This window comes from Oreochromis aureus, linkage group 3 (genome assembly GCF_013358895.1).
Source record: "Oreochromis aureus strain Israel breed Guangdong linkage group 3, ZZ_aureus, whole genome shotgun sequence".
NCBI classification, from domain to species: domain Eukaryota; kingdom Metazoa; phylum Chordata; class Actinopteri; order Cichliformes; family Cichlidae; genus Oreochromis; species Oreochromis aureus.
Genome location: NC_052944.1, coordinates 71,511,161 through 71,531,383, shown reverse-complemented (window position 1 = coordinate 71,531,383; position 20,223 = coordinate 71,511,161). Strand labels below are relative to the sequence as shown.

Sequence of the window (20,223 nt, the reverse complement as noted above, 5' to 3'; positions counted from 1 at the left end):
TATGTTTGCTCCTTTCATTATATCGATAAAAAGCCCACAGAGCTACACCCCGACCCGGAGCTTTAACTGGGCTATGACCGACCTCCACCGAAGAAAAGAAGAAAGCTCACTCGGACTACTTTGAGTGTGACAGCTTCCAGTGATTCAACCAACACAGAATCTGTACCCGGTAAGTGAAAGTGTAAATGTGGTTTGCCACCGTTTCACATTTTAATCACGCAATTCTTTACTTTTACTAAATAATAGCCTATGGTGAATGGCGTTAGTATCAGCACTAGCTGGTTATTAGCAGCAGAGTCTCAATTCTAACGAAAGTTTACACCCGTGGTTAGTAATTAACACCAGCCGCATGCTGCCAAAACAATAGCCCCAAGGACTGTAAAAGTCTTAGGTTTGTGTTTATGAAGAACATGTTTTTTCAAGTTGAGAAAACTCAAGTGAAAACGTTAAAGGCAACCTTTGCAAAAATACCAACATTTGTGACTTTTTTTTAGTATGAAAAATAAAATCTAATCACAATAATTGAATAAAATTGTGACGATTTTTTAGAGGACTTAGGGACATTTTATGTTGACATTTATGATTTTGCATATGTGTAAAAAATGTAGAACAAGAAATGTCACTCAAAAATATAATAAGCTAAGTGACACTTTACAGTTTCTCTTATGCTAACAGTTTGAGTGTACATCTGATCATATTTTTGTCTTATTCAGACTCCACAGTGTTACGTTCAGTGGAATTAGACCAGGCCAGCATCTCCACACAACCCCCTGAGCCACATCTGCACTCAGTCCACACACAGTGGGAGGATCCTTCGCAACAAGACCATCAATACTGCAACAGGTCTCGCAGAAAAGATGTGCAGGATAAGATGACTCAGTGTGATGAAGTTGCATATTTCATTCTTCAAAATGATGCAGACGCTTTGCTGTACACTGTGATAGCCTTAGAAACATTTAACACACTTGTGTCGACATTGGAAGGATATGACAACAATGAATTTCCAATGCCTGTCCGAGATCAAGTCCTCATAACACTAATGAAATATAAGAGTAACCGTGTAATAGGTGACCTAAGCCGCCAGTTTCATATATCACAAAGCATGGCCAGCAAGATCATCTCACACTGGTTAGACAAGCTGGAGGAAGTTCTCCGACCATTAATTCCGTGGCTGCCAAAAGAAACTATTCAAGCAACTATGCCTGAAGCCTTCAAGAAGAACTTTCCAAATGCTACATGCATCATAGACTGCAGTGAGACCCTTTTACAGAAACCCAGAAATCTGGGCTCAAGAGGGGAATCATACAGCCATTATTATTCACACAACACAGTCAAATATTTGGTTGCTGTTGCGCCATGTGGAGTAATCATGTTTGTGCCTGCGGCATATGGCGGCCGATGTAGTGACAAATTTATCTCTGGAATATTAACATACCTAAAACCTGGTGATGAAGTCATGGCAGATAGAGGTTTTACAATTAAAGACTTACTCTTTGAGAGAAAAGTTAGATTAGTAATACCTGCTTTCACAAAAAAACGTAGACAGCTAACTGAGGAACAGGTAACATACACACGTCGGATTGCAAATGTATGAATCCATGTTGAAAGAGCAATCAGACGCTTGAAAGTCTACAAAATACTTTCACAAATTGTTCCTATAAGCATGGCTCCTAAAGTAGACAAGATACTGAGAATATGTGCTGCTCTAGTGAACTTAAGAGAGGATCTCATTCGTGATACACAATAATTGTGTATGTTATGAACAATTGTGGACTCTGGGATATTAAGATGGTTACTCAGGACATCAAGTTGTGTAGTGTAATGTAATTATTTTAAAGTTAAAATTTGATATATATATATATATATATATATATATATATATATATATATATATATATATATATATATTAGGATGGTACCGGTGTCCGGTGCCATGATGGCACTGGTTCTTACATAAACGGTAGTAACCAGACCGAAAAGCAGCGCACATTTCGGTGCTTTTTTTTCCTGAGCTGTGATACACTCTCGATTCTAGCCAATCATTGTACGTTTCCGAGGATAGAAGGTGGGCCCAGGTACGTATGTTCTTTTAGAGCAGAGCTACAGATTAAAAATACCCAAGGCTAAGCGGTCAAAAGTCTGGCTGTACTTCGCAGCAAAAGATGCAAACTGTGTATATATATGGCTCTAGACTAACTTTTTGACATGGGCGCACCGGTACGCCTAACTTTAAAAATTTAGGCGTACCGGCACAAAAGTTAGGCGCACTCAAATTTTTCAACCGCATTGCTTAACACCGCAGTTTTACATGTGCACTTTCTTTAGGGGGGGGAAGTCCATACAGACAATATTCATTTCTAAATTATTAACTAACAATCTTGTGCTTAAATTGCTTTGTCAATATTGTAGAAAATGTTAAACTTAATCATCATCTTGGCTCCTCTGACGACCTGTTTGCTGCTGCCTGCTGCTGAAAGGCAGTGGGGAGAGGGGACACTTGGGCAGTGCATTTATTGCAGCATATAATGTGTTTTCTGGATACACTGCTGTTTTTTCAGCATTCAAAGATTGATGGCACCGTGTCAGAGCTGGCTATGAATTTCAGACGGATCAGGCCTTAACTTAACACAAAAGTTATCAATAGTTCTTTTCATCTTTTCTTATTACCCACAGCTACATCCACTTCTGTCGGGCCTAGGCTGCTCACTAGGGCTGGGTATCATCACTGATTTCTATAATCCATTTGATTCCGGTTCTCAAAGTCCTGATTCGATTCAATTTAGCCTCAGACAGTCAGAAATATTATAATTCTGATCATTTATCAGTACTGATACATGTGAGACTTCATCAGAATTGTGAACATTACAGTAGATGCCTTTGTGTCAAAGTAACTGAGAATAAAACACAGAAAAACATGAAGGAGATTTTCCTGGTCTGGCGTTTTATATATTACAATATTCTGCAATTTTGCATAATTTTAATAAGTTTAAATTTCTTCAGTATTGAACAGCAGAAATTAGGCTTTCTTGTCCGAGGTCATTTAAGTGAAAAAAGAAAAAGAAAAGAAAAAGACAGCGGCCGACAGCGCTGTAAACAACGGTAGACTGGTGGGTAATAAGCGAATGAATAATGCAGAAAACAGAGATTTGAGACGGGAAACTGTTCTTGAAGTACAGAGAGAGAGAGAGAGAGAGAGAGAGGGAGCTGTGCATGAAGTGTGATTTTTATCGTGGTGGAAGCAAAACAGCAAAACTCAGAGTGAATTCATGACGAGATCAAATGTGAAGCGTAGTTTGCTGCTTCTTTTGCTGCTGGCTCGGCGAATTTTGGTTGGAGAGACAAAACCTGCAGCTCAGAATCAGCGCAAAAAAGACGTAAACACAGCGCGGACCCGACGCATCAGAATCGCTGAGCTCCGACAGCGTGTCCGTGTTCGGGCCGTGGGGTGAGAAAGTCGAGAAAGACAAAGCTGATTCTGATGCGTTTGGTTGCTCTGTGTTTACGTCTTTGTGTGGAATCCGTTAATGAATTCATATCGCTTTATTCAAGCTACTCACCTCTCTCTTCCACCTGCACTTTCAACTGGACCACGGCCAATCAGAGAGGTCCCGCCCCTGACTATCTCTGATTGGTTTAGTCCACGATAGGGGCATAATGTGTGTCTGTTGTTGACCACAGGGAGAGTTGCAGAGATTTGTTTTTTTGTTTTGTTTTTGTTACCCGAAAATATTTGGTCGCACGGTGCAACCAAATATTTTTTTTAGTCGCACCACTGAAAAATTTGGTCGCACTCTAGAGCCCTGGTATATGTGTGTGTGTGTGTGTGTGTGTGTGTGTGTGTGTGTGTATAGAGAGAGAGAGAGAGAAAATAATTCCAGGTCTCCCTTTTTATCTTCTGTTCTAGAAGAAAGGTTATGTGATATGTGATATTATGTGACGCTTCACACACTGACTGTTTCGTTCTTGCACTGGTCGTTGTTGACTTTTGGCACCGGGGAAACAAATTGAATAAAAGGAACAGGAGAAGTATATGCATCTCCTACCGTTTTTGAAAAAAAAAAAAAAAAGTCAGGAGGAGAGTGATGGTGATATCCTGAAGGATAATAGAACTTTCAGTGCTTTAAAATAAAATGTTCATTTATTTGATGTTCAGTGTTTAAAGACTCATTTCAAAGTCAGAGATTTTATTGTAATGCTTTTCTTCATTTTCATTGGAATCTAAAGCACATGCTTTCTCCATATCCCACAATGTGGATTTTTTCCCCCAATGAGGTGATGTTTTCAAAGCATGCCATCTATCTGCTCCTGTTTCAGCCCCTTTGTCAAATGTTAGAACTCAATGTGGCCCACGAATAAAAAAGTTTGCCCACCCCTGGCATAAACAAAAACTACACACAATATTCGGAGCACATACTGCACACTGTGGGAATTTTTCGACTGTGCGTAAATCCCCCCTAATATTGGTATGATACGAGCTCAGGCACTAAGCGACAGAGTGAGGGGGCGGGGCAGCTGCTGCCCGCGAGTGAGCTGGTGGAGAAACGGAGCCAGGCAGATAGAGGAGAGCTGAAGTTCGACCAGGTACCAAAGCAAATCATTCGTACTGTACAAATAATGTAAATATGACGGTGCATCACGAAAGATTGATGTCAAACTGACCACTTGACCCATTTTACGTTACTTGCTCTTCAAGTGAATCAACAAATGGCGAAATGAAAAGCTGAACAACAACAATGCTAGTGATGGGCAGATGAAGCTTCATGAAGCACTGAAGCTTTTCATCCAATTAGTTCACCCCAGTGCAAAGCGTCTTGAAGCTTTATTTGCTCTAGTAGGACATCTACTGGACGTAAAAATATTAGTTGGCAAGAATTTCAAGAGTGTGGCATTTTGCACACAGCACGTAAATGTCAACAACAAAAGGAGTGTGTAAAACATGTATATTATAGTTATGGCAGTATACTGTGTATATTTATACTGGCAGTATGCAAATCATTATTTGGAAATGCTAAAAATGGAAATGATCATTTACTGTGAGGTGTGGTTTGGTTGGGGTATGTACAGCTATGCAGTCCTGCCTGTTCACGTTTCATTCTGTAAAAACTAAATTTTCACTGCTTTTATGACCTTTTTAGTGGGGAGAACATAGCTAGGATTTAATGATTTAACAAATCTTTTAAATACTTTGTCCTCCACAATGTTAAATGGCTGGGAGTCCTCAATCACCATGCTAACCAGGTCTTCATCTATTTGAGATTGTTCTCCTGAGGAAAGACAATAAAAACAAAGCACAAATATAAATATCACACACGTAACTTATTACAGTTGTATAATATTGTTATATCATTTAGTAACATTACTGCATGCTATATTATCATGGCATTTGATGGCTCACCTGGTCTTGCTCCACAATCGGTGTTCCCCTTATTCTCATGCAAAGCTCTGTAGTGCCTGAGCATGGATGAGGTGTTGTTATATCCCAGCTCCCTGGCACATAGCAAACACTTCACCTTGTACAAAAGCAAAGACAGCTTAACATACATTGTAATGCACCATCAGTATTATGAAAATACATCTTCTGTAGAAATTTACACACCTTGTTGGGAGGAATAAGATCAAAATGTTCCCACACAGGGGAGGACATCCTCCTCTTCTTAGCTGGCTCCATTCTCTCCTGACTTTCTCTCCTCACTCTGCTAAACCTCCAAACTCTCTCCAAACTCTCACTAACCGCAACTCTCCATCAAACACCCACATTTTGAATGAAGTCTGAGGGGTTTATATAAACCTCAATACACAGCAGTATATTCACAGCTGAAACCAGATATTTACATTCACTTTATGGAAAACACAAGAACATTTTTTTACTGTACAACATCAATTTAGAGTAAACTTGTTTTGTTTTGGATAAATAAATATTGAAATATCTTTTGAATTAGTTAAATGTCAGAATAAAGAGAGTCTATTTTTATCACGTTGATAAAAATAGACTGGGAAAATCAAGAGATGTCAACCAAAACACCAGGAAAAGAATTGTGGAGCTCCATAAGTGTGGCTCAATTTTGAATACAATTTTGTGCCATTTGCAATTAAGAAATACAGATAGTTTCTCTCTTTACTCTTAAAGTTAACGAATATGTTTTTTATATTTATCAATCTAAAAAAAGAAACATTTAGACTGATTTGATGTTACAATTAAAAAAGTGTTTGTGTTTTTATCTGAAGAGTTTGTAAATATCTGGTTTCCACTGTATATTTGATGATTGTCAGCACAAAGAGGGAGAGAGAGGAACAGAGAGGGAGATGGAGAATGAGGACAGAACAGAGATGCAGCAAGAGCAGGTGAGACACACATGATAGTCAAAGTTTACCAAAAGTATCACCGTAACACAGGTACTCATGTATCTCGTAGCTAGTGTTTCTTTTTAGATTTGTTATTTTTCAAGTTATATATTTGCTAAGTTATGCAGGCTTGTTTGCACAACAAGGCTAAATAATTATATAAACTTTCTGAATCTAAATAGTGGACTTTGGTAGAATTAAAAAATAAGTGTAGTGCAGGTCTATGATGATTTTCAGTGCTACTATCATCTAGTTCTGATTCTTGTTCTGTCTTGTCCTAAGTAGTCCTGATTTTGAACTGTTGTAGTCATGTTTTAATTTTGGATCAGTTCTGGGTCTGGTTGAATTGGGGTTTAGACTGTATGTCTTGATCCAGCCCTGATTTTGTTCTGCCTTCCTGCTTAATTAAAAACTAGTTTAAGGTGTCCTGCAGATGTGATATATATTTTTCCCTATACGAAGTCATTCTTTTTTGAACAAAACTCAAAACTATTACTCTTTCAGTCACCCCCCACACACACACACACACACACACACACACAAAAAAATCCCACATGCATACCACTCTTTAGGGCTAGCCCCGTGTGTTTCAGATGTCTGGCTCCGCCTCTGCCTGGTCCACAAACATTTCCCACCAGGTAGGGAAAGCACAGCAAAGGCTCTACTTTTTTTTAGAAAGCTGCATCAGGCACAATTATCTCACAGACTGCTAGTAAACGTCTGCTGCTCCACCATTGAGAGCCCTCTGCTTCAACTGCTGCACTGTAGTGGATAAGAGGTAACTGCAGCAGGTGGTGAGGGCAGCATAGTGGGCAATTGGCACTAACCCCCCTCAGACATGTCTATACTGGCAGACTTTAGCGGAAAGCGGAAAGCCAGTATAATCATCAAGGACCCCTCAAACCCTGGACACTCACTTGTTTCCTTCCCTCTGGCAAACGCTACAGGTCCATCTGGTCAAAGACAAACAGACTCAATAGAAGCTTCTGCCCACAGGCTGTCAAACATAATATAGTCTTTGCACACATCTGGATAATTTCAGGCAATCAAAAAAGATTTGCAAAGTTGTTGGAAAGTGAAAATGCTCTCTTGACTGCTGTGATTCTGGAAAAGGAAAGACAAGGCCAAGGAAAGTCTGCTTGGCAGAGTGTGGCAAAATTGTCCTTGACAAAGACCAGCAAGCAGGTACCAGCAGACCAACATGCCGACTTAGCACAGACTCAGCTACAGATGATGACTTTTTTTTTTCCTTTGAAGATGAGGACCAGGACCTCTGCTACTGCAGAAAGTCAAGTCATAGATTATTCCAAATCAGGATAACATGGAATGGACTCTGAATAGATATGTACTGTTAAAAAATATTTCACTCAGATACAATGACGGGGCGATCGTGGCTCAAGAGTTGGCAGTTCGTCTTGTAATCGGAAGGTTGCCGGTTCGAGCCCCGGCTCGGACAGTCTCGGTCATTGTGTCCCTGGGCAAGACACTTCACCCGTTGCCAACTGGTGGTGGTCAGAGGGCCCGGTGGTGCCAGTGTCCGGCAGCCTCGCCTCTGTCAGTGCGCCCCAGGGCAGCTGTGGCTACAATGTAGCTTGCCATCACCAGTGTGTGAATGGGTGGATGACTGGGTGTGTAAAGCGGTTTGAGGTCCTTAGGGACTAAGTAAAGCGTAATGCAAATACAGGCCATTTACCAATGCAGCCACACCATCCAGTGCCCCAGTAGAGAGACTGTTTAGCCTCTGGAAACTTGTCTTCTCCCCAAAGAGGAACAGACTCTCTGATGAGAAATTTCAGAAGCTCCTTGTTTTGAGATATAACCACTGATTTAATGGCTACAATAAATGGATGTAAAGGGTTTGTTGATGCGGTAAAAGAACAAATTCTTTATATTTAAAAAAGCAGAGGACATTAAAACAGGACTCTCTAATAGGCCTGCACGTGTGACTTCAGATTGATTGTAAACGGCCATGGAGTTAACAATACTTTATTTATCACTCCGGTGCGCTATTTACACGTGAAGGGGGGGGAGAAACACCAGGGTCCCGGGGAAACACACTTCTTCACACTTGCTCCGCTCCTTGTCCAAACACTCCTCACATGAACAACCCACTCACACTCACGGGGTCCGGATAAACCTGTAAACATAGACGAGGGTAAGTCGGCGGCAAGCACGGGAACAACTGATTCACAATGAAGCCAGGCAATACTGACGAGGGTTACTCAATATTCCAGCGACGAATAGCTCAGAGCCTCAGCCTTAAGAAGAGCCAGAGATCAACTGCAAATTACTCAAGATCAGCTGCAGGTGCGTGGGCCAAGGGCAGGAGCCCAGTCAGAGCTCCGCCCAGGCAGACAGGTAGGGGAGAGAGAGAGAGCGACAACAAACACTTGTGGCCACACTGGGCTGGCCGGGAAGGCACAGGGACCATGACAGTACCCCTCAACGGGAGCCTCCCGGCGACCCACCAGGCTTACCTGGGTGCAGGCGGTGGAAATCCCGGAGCATACCCTTATCCACGACAGCCGACCGGGGCACCCAGGACCGTTCCTCTAGCCCGTAGCCCTCCCAGTCAACCAGGTACTGAAATCCCCGACCCCGGCGTCGGGAGTCCATGATGCGCGAGACTGTGTAAACCAGCTGGCCATCCACGAGCCGGGGAGGCGGCGGGGGCCTGGAAGAAGGGCACAACGGGCTGGAGACCACTGGCTTGACCTGAGAGACGTGGAATACATCATGAATACGCATATTGCGTGGCGGTGTCAATCGGACGGATGCAGGGTTGATTATAGCACTGATTTCAAACGGGCCAATGAAGTTGGGGGAGAGTTTCTTAGATTCGGCACGTAAGGGCACGAATCGAGTGGAGAGCCACACCTTCTGCCCCACCACATATTCAGGGGCGGCCGTCCGGTGGCGATCCGCGAGCACTTTATTACGTGCCTTCGTCCGGAGTAAGGCCGCCCGAGTGGCACGCCAGGCCCTGCGACACCTGCGGAGGTGATGTTGGACAGACGGAACAGCATGCTCACCTTCAACCATGGGAAACACAGGTGGTTGGTATCCCAGAGACGCTTCGAAGGGTGACACACCAGTAGCAGAGGACGTGTGACGGTTGTGAGCATACTCTATCCATGGCAGGTGTTCGCTCCAGACGGCCTGGTCATGAGAGGCAACACAGCGGAGGGCGGCCTCCAACTCTTGGTTGATGCGCTCCGTTTGGCCGTTGCTTTGTGGGTGGAAGCCAGAGGAGAGGCTGACTTTGGCACCTATGGCAGAGCAGAACTCCTTCCATACCCGCGACGCGAACTGAGGGCCCCGGTCCGAGACAATGTCCTCAGGGAAGCCATGGAGCTGAAAAACATGTGTGGTGAGGAGTTGGGCAGTCTCCAAGGCTGTAGGAAGCTTAGGAAGCGCAACGAAATGGGCAGCTTTGGAGAAACGGTCAACAATGGTCAATATTGTAGTGTTACCTGCAGATGGCGGCAGACCAGTGACGAAATCCAGAGAGATGTGGGACCAGGGTCGGCTGGGTGTGGAGAGTGGCTGCAGACGTCCAGACGGGTGTTCGTTGGAGTGCTTATTTTGAGCACAAGTGGTGCAAGCGGTTACATACTCCCGTGAGTCTTTAATGAGGGTGGGCCACCAGAAATACCTGCGCAGGAATGCAGTGGTGCGGTTAACTCCTGGATGGCAGGAAAAACGGGCCGTGTGAGCCCACTGGAGCACTCGGGACCGGACAGCCGCCGGAACGAAGAGTCGGTCGGGGGGGCCCGTGCCAGGATCAGGATCTGTTTCTTGTGCCTCCCGGACGAGCTCTTCGATCTCCCACGTAACAGCTCCGATAATACAGGAAGTAGGCAGAACAGATCCAGGGTCGGACTCTTCTCCGACTGGGGCGAATTGCCGGGAAAGAGCGTCTGGTTTAACGTTTCAGGAGCCTGGCCTATAGGTGATGGTGAAATCAAACCGGGTAAAAAAACAAAGCCCACCTGGCCTGCCGTGAGTTGAGCCGTTTTGCCGAGCGGATGTATTCTAGGTTTTTATGATCAGTCCATACGATAAACTGCTGTGCGGCCCCCTCCAGCCAGTGTCTCCACTCCTCCAGAGCGAGCTTTATGGCCAGCAGTTCGCGATCTCCGATGTCATAATTCGTCTCAGCTGGGGAAAGACGACGAGAAAAAAAGGCACAGGGGTGGAGCTTACCCTCGAATCGTTGAGAGAGCACGGCCCCTACTCCAGACTCTGATGCATCCACCTCCACGACGAACTGCCGGGCGAGGTCTGGCTGGCGAAGGATTGGAGCGGTGGCGAACTGTTGCTTGAGATGGGTGAAGGCTTCCTGAGCTGGTTGGTCCCATTGGAACGACACCTTAGGTGATGTCAACCTAGTGAGAGGCAGAGCAGTCTTACTGAAGTCTCTAATGAAACGTCTGTAGAAGTTAGCAAACCCCAGAAAGTGCTGAAGCTGCCGGCGATCGGGTGGTTTGGGCCAGTCCAACACTGCTTGAACTTTTGCCGGGTCAGGTTTCAAATCTCCCCTGGCGATGATGTAGCCCAGAAACGCCACCGAATCCATGTGGAATTCACATTTCCCCCCCTTAACAAAAAGCCTGTTTTCCAGCAGGCGCTGCAGGATTTGCCGGACATGGATCTCATGTTCCGCTCTAGATTTGGAGAAGATGAGAATGTCATCTAAGTGGACAAAAGCACATCGGTTAATAAAGTCTCTGAGAACATCATTAACAAGAGCCTGGAACACGGCCGGGGCATTGGTCAGGCCGAATGGCATCACAAGATACTCGAAATGGCCCAGGTGAGTATTGAAGGCCGTTTTCCACTCATCCCCTTCACGGATTCTCACCAGATGGTAGGCATTGTGCAAGTCCAACTTACTGAAGATCGTGGCGCCCTGAAGTAACTCAAAAGCAGAAGAAAGAAGGGGCAGAGGATACTTGTTACGAACAGTGATTTTGTTAAGCCCACGATAGTCGATGCAGGGGCGAAGGGTCCTGTCCTTCTTAGCAACAAAGAAAAACCCTGCTCCCACTGGGGAGGACGACGGCCGAATGATGCCCGCAGCGAGGGAGTCTGTAATGTATTTCTCCATAGACTCCCTCTCTGGCTGAGAAATGCTGTACAAACGACCAGATGGAAGCGGAGCCCCAGGGAGGAGATCAATCGCGCAGTCATACGGTCTGTGAGGGGGAAGTGAACGTGCACTGTCTTTACTAAACATTTCAGCCAAATCATGATAAACACGCGGGACCGAGGTCAAATCTGGAGGCTCGACCGGCCGGTCAGACCCTTGAGACGTGGGTGGAGCAGGTGCAGCTTGGAGACAGTTCATGTGGCAGTCAATGCTCCACCCAGTTACTCTCTCTTTCTTCCAATCAATGCGCGGATTGTGTTGGAACAGCCATGGATAACCCAGTACAAGGGGGGTGCGCGGCGCTTGAAACACGAAAAGCTCGATGCGCTCTGAGTGGTTACCCGAGAGAGTAAGAGACAGGGGTTCGGTGATTTGGGTTATGTCCGGCAAGCGTTGCCCAGATAAGGCTGTGACAGCAAGTGGATCGGGTAAGGCATGGAGTGTGATGTTTAGCTTTTTCGCCAGAGCTACGTCAATGAAACTTTGCTCAGCACCTGAATCCACTAGTGCTTGAAGAGAGTGGGTGACGTTCTTAACAGTGAGTTTTGCAGGTAACATAAGCCGGGGAAGAGAACTTGTAGTCGTTATATCGCCCACCAGTATTCTCTCAGTTACTGGCGAGCGCGCCCTTTTGCCGGTGCCCGGCATGAAGAGGCAAAATGGCCCTTACAGCCGCAATATAAACACTCACCGGCGGCCATACGCCGTCGTCGTTCTGCAGGCGAGAGTGTCACACAGTGGAAAATTGTGTTTTCATATTTTGTTTTGAATCAGACTGTGTATTGCTACATAGTGATTTTATTTGCATGTTTTATTGTTATAGTGCTATTGCATGATTGTTTATTGATATTCTTATTGCATGATTTTATCCCCATATTTATACTGTGTTTTGTGTCGCTGTATAGTATTCTTTTTCCACTGTGGATTGGACAGATAATTGCGTGCACCTGTGAGGTGGAGGCGTGCCCCCGAGGTGGCCTATTGGCTGCCAAATGGACTTAAGGTAGATAGTGAGCACAAAGAGAGGGAAGAGACACGGAAAGCGAAGAGCAGGAAACCGAACGTGTGCAGATGAGCACCTGTATAGAAGGACCGGCCTGCCTGTGAGGCATCACGAGACGTCCGGCGATCGGCCAGCATAACCCGGCGATCCAGCTCCGACGGACAGAATAGCCACAGTGGGAGGCGACGTGTGAAATCCACAGTAAGGCAGAGGGGACGCCTCTGCCTGCACCTGTGAGTATCGCTTTCCCACTGTTGGGCGCTAGGCGTGGCTTTGCCGGGGAAGGGTAACAGTGGCTGTGCCGACAACGTTGCTGGCCCGTGTTTGTTGTTTCAGGGCCGGGCTACGAGGGAAGCCGTGTGCGGGTGTGGAGAGTGGCTGGACTGCATGGTAACGCGTCGCCAGGTGGAAGAGGAGGTTCCCTGTCGTCTTTCTCAGCTAAGGAACACTTGCCCGCATGTGTGTGGTTGGACACTGAGAATAGAGGACTCTGGTTTTTACCATATAAAAAGGACATTCATTTAGCTTTGATTTTTTTACTGTATATTTATCTCTGCCGGCAGGGCTTTTAGCGGGTTGGGAACTCTTTTTATTGTATAGTGGGGATTTTAACTCATACTTGTGATTCTGGCTGTTCTTCAAAAAATAAAAGGTGTGTGTAAAGCCTCCGTACTCCGAGCGCTGATCCACTCTCTCCCCTGACACTTGTATATATATATACGTGGTGGCGAAGATTTAGGTCACCAGTTTAGCGGCTACAAGAGCTGCGAACAGCCAAGTTGCATGGGCTGCTCCCCCTCCTCAACTTCGCCGTGCTCGCGCGCCGCTCCAGGCTCCGGTGAGGCGTCCCGCGGTGGCCAAGGCTGAGCGAAGCGGCGTTGCGTGCTTCGCCGTGCACGCAGGCGATCGTCTATTCGGATACACAGGGACATGATTTCATCTAAAGAGGGGGGTAATTCACGTACCATCAGTTCATCTTTAATCTCCTCACTCACATTATTTAGCAGTGCCGTCTTTAATGCTTCCTGCCCCCACCCCGTTTGCGTCGCTAGTGTCCAAAAGTCAACTGAAAAATCCGCCATGCTCCGCTTACCTTGCTTCAGATTCATGAGGCGGAGCCCAGCCGCCGCCGCAGTGGAGCCCTTATCAAAAACACTCCGAAACAGAGACAAAAAATCATCATAAGCAATTTCGGGACTGGCGCCCAGCACAGCCTGTGCCCAGGTCAGCGCACGATCCCGTAGCAACTGAACAAAATATGCGATCTTACTCCCGTCATTAGAGAAGGCATGAGGCCGCTGGCGAAACTGAAGTGAGCACTGCATAAGAAAGCCTGCACACTTCCCTACATCCCCAGAAAACAGTTCAGGTGTGGGGAGGTTAAACTCACACACAGCCGGGACTTGAGCCGGTGAGACAACACTTACTGCGGAGCTTGAGGATGCCTGGGCGGGTTCGCTGGTAGGCGATGGTTCCGGCAATGGAGTGTGCTGAGCGACTGCCAGTGTTAAGGCAGCGACGTTCTCACTGAGGCGAACAAGCATGTGCTCGTGGCTTTGTAAGATTGCTTCCAGTGTGACCGGGGCGGAGAAAGATGGGGAGGAAGCTGAATCTGCTGAGTCCATGGTGGCTGGAATATTCTGTCACGGTGGTGGACGGACTCAGGCGCAGACTGAGGTAGCACGGTTCTACAATACTTTATTTATCACTCCGGTGCGCTATGTACACGTGAAGGGGGGGGGAGAAACACCAGGGTCCCGGGGAAACACACTTCTTCACACTTGCTCCGCTCCTTGTCCAAACACTCCTCACACGAACAACCCACTCACACTCACGGGGTCCGGATAAACCTGTAAACATAGACGAGGGTAAGTCGGCGGCAAGCACGGGAACAACTGATTCACAATGAAGCCAGGTAATACTGACGAGGGTTACTCAATATTCCAGCGACGAATAGCTCAGAGCCTCAGCCTTAAGAAGAGCCAGAGATCAACTGCAAATTACTCAAGATCAGCTGCAGGTGCGTGGGCCAAGGGCAGGAGCCCAGTCAGAGCTCCGCCAAGGCAGACAGGTAGGGGAGAGAGAGAGAGAGAGAGCGACAACAAACACTTGTGGCCACACTGGGCTGGCCGGGAAGGCACAGGGACCATGACACAAGCTGAAAGTCAGTGATGCTGCTCGGTTTGCAGTCCTGAATATGACGGCACAAGCAGGATTCACTGCACTGTTAATGTTAGCTATGTTATATTGCTGCCTCTGTTCGGTGGTGTCGAGCCAAACGGACTTTAACGTGTGTTTGAACGAGCTGACGGTTCACTCGTTAAGCTGAAAGAAAGATGCTTTAATCACAGGAGTCACACATGTGTCCACTGTACCATCTGGAACTCTTCTTGTTTAGCACTCGTAATAACACAAACACTAAGTCCTCCTTCTCTTGTGCTGTTTTGTAGCAGTGTGTACACCTGAGACTGTCACCTGTCTGTCTGTCCTGCACTCTCTCTCTGTTTCTTTCTCTCTGATTGTGGAATAAAAGTATGAACATGTATTTATAAGTTACACTTGTGTTTGAATCCTGCAGCTTATCACACATTTGATTTCCATGTGTGACAACTGCAAGTGTCCAGAGTGAGGACAGACTGAGGGACCCACTGCTGCACATCATCTGTGAGGCTTTGCACCCCTGATGATCCACCAGGACAAACTCAGCAGTGTGTGAGGAAGAGGAGGAGGAAGAGCCAGCAGCAGCTGACAGATGGAGAGAATAGACAGACTGTTCCCTGTTTGTGAAGGACTGCTAGGAAAGTTTAACATCACTAATTGTCTGTCCTGAATCAGTCTTATTAGGTAATGTTCAAATAATGTTATCATTCCAGTGTTTTCAGTGTGGGAGAAAGTACTCAGGGCCTTCAAGTTACACACTATGAAAGGCAGCAACAAGTTTAATATTCAGAAACCTAAAGTATGTATCAGCAGCAGAATGGAGCTAAAAATAAATGTTTGTTTCAGTTCTATGAAGCTTTGAGTATTTTGGATTAGTAGTACTGCTGTGTTTGTTGCATCATATTGCTGTAATTGTTTATATGCTTTATATATTCTGAGGTAAGTTGATCTATAGTGTTACATTATATTCTATAAGGATGTTATGTGTTTGTATACTTTCTGCCCAGTTTGACCCATTTAGCAGAAGTCAGCCTGTTTAAGGCTCTGATATCTATTCTGTATGACTTAAAGCAGTTATGACATGGTCTGATTTTCTCACCCAATAAAGGAATATTTCATATATCAGTCTGATCTTCATTCTATCAGAAACAGTTATCACAGCTCGTACATTTGCTTTTTCCACATATATGTAAGCATTGAATCAAGTGTAATAATGCCAACATACTGAAAGAACAATATTTGTCTCTTATATATAATACATCTATATGTACACTGTCAAAGATACTTGTCTTTGAGGGAAGATTTAAGGTGATAGGAAATATAAATAAATGAAACTTGAATCTTTACTGGAGCTCAATATTTTGCACGGAGTTCAAACTCACTGCTGTAATAACTATCCATCCATCCATTCGCTTCCGCTTATCCTTTTCAGGGTCACGGGGGGTGCTGGAGCCTATCCCAGCTGTCACAGGGCGAGAGGCGGGTTACACCCTGGACAGGTCGCCAGTCTGTCGCAGGGCCAACACACAGGGACAGACAACCATTCGCACTCACATTCAATCGCACATTCACACCTAGTGGCAATTTGGATTATCCAATTAACCTATCCCCATCCCCCCGCTGTAATATAATAATTTTAATATTGGCCATATTATATTTACAATTACAAAGTGAGATGATTTTAGTCTCATAAACAACATTAGCTAATTATTATTTACTAACTAATCTTAAAATGACTGTTCAGTACAGATATGAAGCCCAACAATCATGTTTTACAGTCCTGTGGTCTCAGCCTCAGATACTTATCAAATCAAACAAAACTCATTTAAAAAGAAACAGATGAACAAAAACATTTTCTTCTTCATTTCTGTCAAACAATGCTGTATGAAACATTTCCAGCGGTTAATATCAAGGCAACCTGAGTAGCGCAATTGAAGCTAGATCGTCCCATTTCAGAAGCCTCGCACTTCTGGCCATCTCGGTCTTCGGAGGACCCGGCCCATGTAGACCGCGAAGGCCTGGTCCTCTGAAGGATGCAGACTCTGAATTGGGACACAGCTAAGGAGATGGACTCTAGGGACCCAGGCATAATTTGCACTGCATTGCTTTAGAAGCATAATTTCTGGGCCCTATGAGGCTGCAGGGCCTCAGAGTTCCGAATTACCTGGACGACTGGCTGGCCTGCGCCTCGTCAGCAGAACAGTGCCACAGCCATGTTACCCTCCTGGTCTTCCATGTTTAGGCTCTGGGGCTCTGTCTGAATCCAAGAAGTGCAGGCTGGGGTCTTATAATGTACATATGGAATATGTAATGGAGTGGAGACATAATCTCTCACTCAGAGAACCAAATTTACAGTGTAACCACACATTTATTAATCCTACCGTGAAACAAAATCACTAGCATGAGAAAAAGAACAAAGTGCCAAACTGATAGACTGAATTTATTACCATTGTTCATTTTAAGTACTTACATAATTCCGGTTATGCTTATGTGATTTCTTAAAGCATATGAGTCTAAATAAATGGGGAAAAGACATAAAATACATAGAGTAATCTTTTGAAATTGTGGATGTCGTCTGGGCTCCAGAGCTGGTCTGACCAGTTGGGTGGACTGGTGGACTACTTCAGTGAAGTGTAGATGACATCTGGCTCTGGATTAAAGTCTGAACACAAACACACACACACACACACACACACACACACACATACACACGTATGCACACACATACCAGGGTGTCTGTATCTAGTAAGGTTCTCTATGTTAGTTCCCCCCATGCTAACCAAGCCTACCTGAGGTATGAACAAGAGACAGATAACAGAAGCCATACCAGCTTGGGCGTCACCCGCATTAACAAGAGCTGCATCAGGTGTTGAGAAACCAGGACACATTGATGAGAAGTTGGCTACTGTAATAGGAAGGCACAGAACAAGGGATGAGAAGAGGCCACTGTTGAATGTTACGACATAAGTAACCCCAGTGGAAGGTGTAACATGAAGAGCATGTGGGAAAAGTGGACTCTTCGATACCCAAAATCTACACTAATGGCAAAACAGCGAGTGTCTCACAGTATTACCGGTAGTGTTTCAATTGGCTGTTTTTCACTATGTGATGTGTTGCTCTAATGATTCAAATTTAACAGCAAAGTTTAGATAAAAATATCAAAAAAAAATCTGTATTTGTAATTTCTAACAATCAGCAGGTATTTAAGACATGTCCACTTAATAAATGTTTTGATTATTCACCAAACCAAAAGCATGTATTTGAAATCTAGATATCCGAGTCTCACCTTCAGGATTTTTGTGAACATATCGTCTCACTAGTAACACCAGTAGAACAACAACACAGACTGATCCAACACATGACAACACAGAGAGAACAGCAGGAGGTGTGGATGTAGATGGAGGTGTGGTGGTGTGTTTGTCTAAAATAAAGCAAACACAGTCATTAAGTTGTCGTCACATTGTGAATGTTGAAAGCTGCAGAAACAGACAGGTGAGTGTGTCACCTGTGACAGTGATCCAGCTGGATGGAGACTCTCCATGACCGCTGATGTCACACTTGTAGAGGCCTTCATCAGACCTGGAAACATGCTGGATGGTCATGTGACCTGTAGGCTGCTTCCTGATGAGGGAGCCATCTTTATAGAAAGCAGCTGGGAGGTTGGAGGGAGTGGTCTTTGTTTTACAGAGCAGAGTGACGTCATCTCCCTCCATCACAGGGAGGACAGGACTCTGCAGGATCACTGATCCACCTCAACACAGAGACAAACTACAGCATTTCATCCATTTACACACAGCTTCATCAACACCAGTGTTGGGCAAGTTACTTTGAAATAGTAATTCAATTATAGTTACTAGTTACTTCTTCAAAAAAGTAACTGAGTTAGTAACTGAGTTACAATATTCTAAAAGTAATTAATTACTTGGAAAAGTAACTATTGTGTTACTTAAAAAAACAAAAAAACAAAGAACGTTTAACCCTCTGGCGTCCAGGGTATAATTGGCCATCTTTTTATTACTCTTGATTTTCTCTCCACATTTTACCTTTAAAAACTATTTGCTTTGCCTTGTTTGGTATCATTCTTTTTAGCACAACCTCGTGTGCCTGAATTTACAGTTATGTTCTCATTTTGTCATACTGTACAACCAGAATTGGTCTAAAATCAGACAAAAAACATAAAACCAGAGTAGAAAAAGTTATATTTTTACTGTAACAACCACAAACATGTTTAATGAATCATATTTCATAACCTTAAATGCAAATATTAATTGTCAATTTTAAAATCCTATGCACAAGTTTTGCAAACAACAAAGTTATTTGCATTCATTTACCTTTTACCCTTTTTTTAAATAACCATTTCAAACGATTTACAGAACAATCAGCTGTTCTTCAATAAGATGCCACACAAATTATTTGTGCCACTCCAAAAAAATAATTTCTGTCCACTACAAAGGAGAACATCACAGCCTGATACCTGCAGGTCTGACAGCAGCAGGTGTATCACTGCTGTTTCTACCTGGAGACAGCAGTCGCCTCATTGTTCTGACACACAACACAAAACTATCCACAACACTACACACTAACTACACAAGACAACACATTAACTACACACTCCAAACACGCTAAACGTCACAAATCTCACATTTCAAAACTCGCTCTCTGTCTTTTCCTGCCCTCTCTCTCTCTCTCTCTCTCTCGCCGTCACTCCTAAAACTTTTGTTTGTTTTGTTTTTTGCTCATAAGCAGAGAGTGCTTGCTAGCGCTAACGTGGCGAAACTATTGAGGAAAAAACGCCACATATATATTGTTTATCATGACTCTGGTTTTACGTGGCCTATCAACACAATTTAAAAACTGGGACCTTGTTGCTTTGTCTTTAAGTGGTCATGTGATTGGCTTACCACGACTACTTTATTCTTCCTCAGTCAAACAGCAGCACTCATGTGACTGTTTTGCCTCCTTAGCTCCAGGTGTTGTGCTAGACAGTGATGGTGATTGCCGTCCGCGGGAGCGCGCAGCTGCTTAAAGCTGTAGCGTCCAGATTACTTACAGCTACTTCTGTGCAACTGATATAAGATGCGGTAAGATGAACACAGCTTCAACCGTCTGTTTGTTGAAAAATAGTAACGGACCGCGTTTCCTTGTTAGTAACTGTAACGCCGTTGTAACGATAGGAATAGTAATTAGGTAGATTACTCGTTACTGAAAAAAGTAACGCCGTTACTTGTAACGCCGTTATTCCCATCACTGATCAACACGAACTCCACACACTCAGCTTACCAGTGACTGTCAGGTTAACCATGTTACTGATGGGACCCTCTCTGGACTCACACCAGTAAACTCCACTGTCCAATGGGAGTACAGCAATGTTACAGGTAGGAGCAGCTGATGTTCCCCACCCATCTCCACACTGAGTCCTCTGTTGTTTGCTTGTGTTTCTCCTCAGAGTCCATCCAGCAGAGCTGTCGTCCTCCTCACAGGTCAGATACACAGATTGATCTTTAAAGAACTGAGAGTAGCTGGGACTCACAGTCAGACGAGCTGTGAGGGTTAAAATTAAAAACTG

General features: G+C 44.6%; 1 long non-coding RNA gene and 1 pseudogene across 1 annotated transcript; one reads left to right on the top strand and one right to left on the bottom strand.

Moving 5' to 3' along the window:
• Nucleotides 1-1,006: 1,006 nt before the first annotated feature.
• LOC120434248 lies at nt 1,007-1,810 on the top strand (annotated as a pseudogene).
• Nucleotides 1,811-17,115: 15,305 nt separating this feature from the next.
• Nucleotides 17,116-18,080, bottom strand: LOC120437510. Its single transcript, XR_005611191.1, has 3 exons — nt 17,944-18,080; nt 17,447-17,562; nt 17,116-17,319 (listed from the first exon to the last, which is right to left on the bottom strand). It is a non-coding gene; the product is annotated as an uncharacterized LOC120437510 (long non-coding RNA).
• Nucleotides 18,081-20,223: the final 2,143 nt, after the last annotated feature.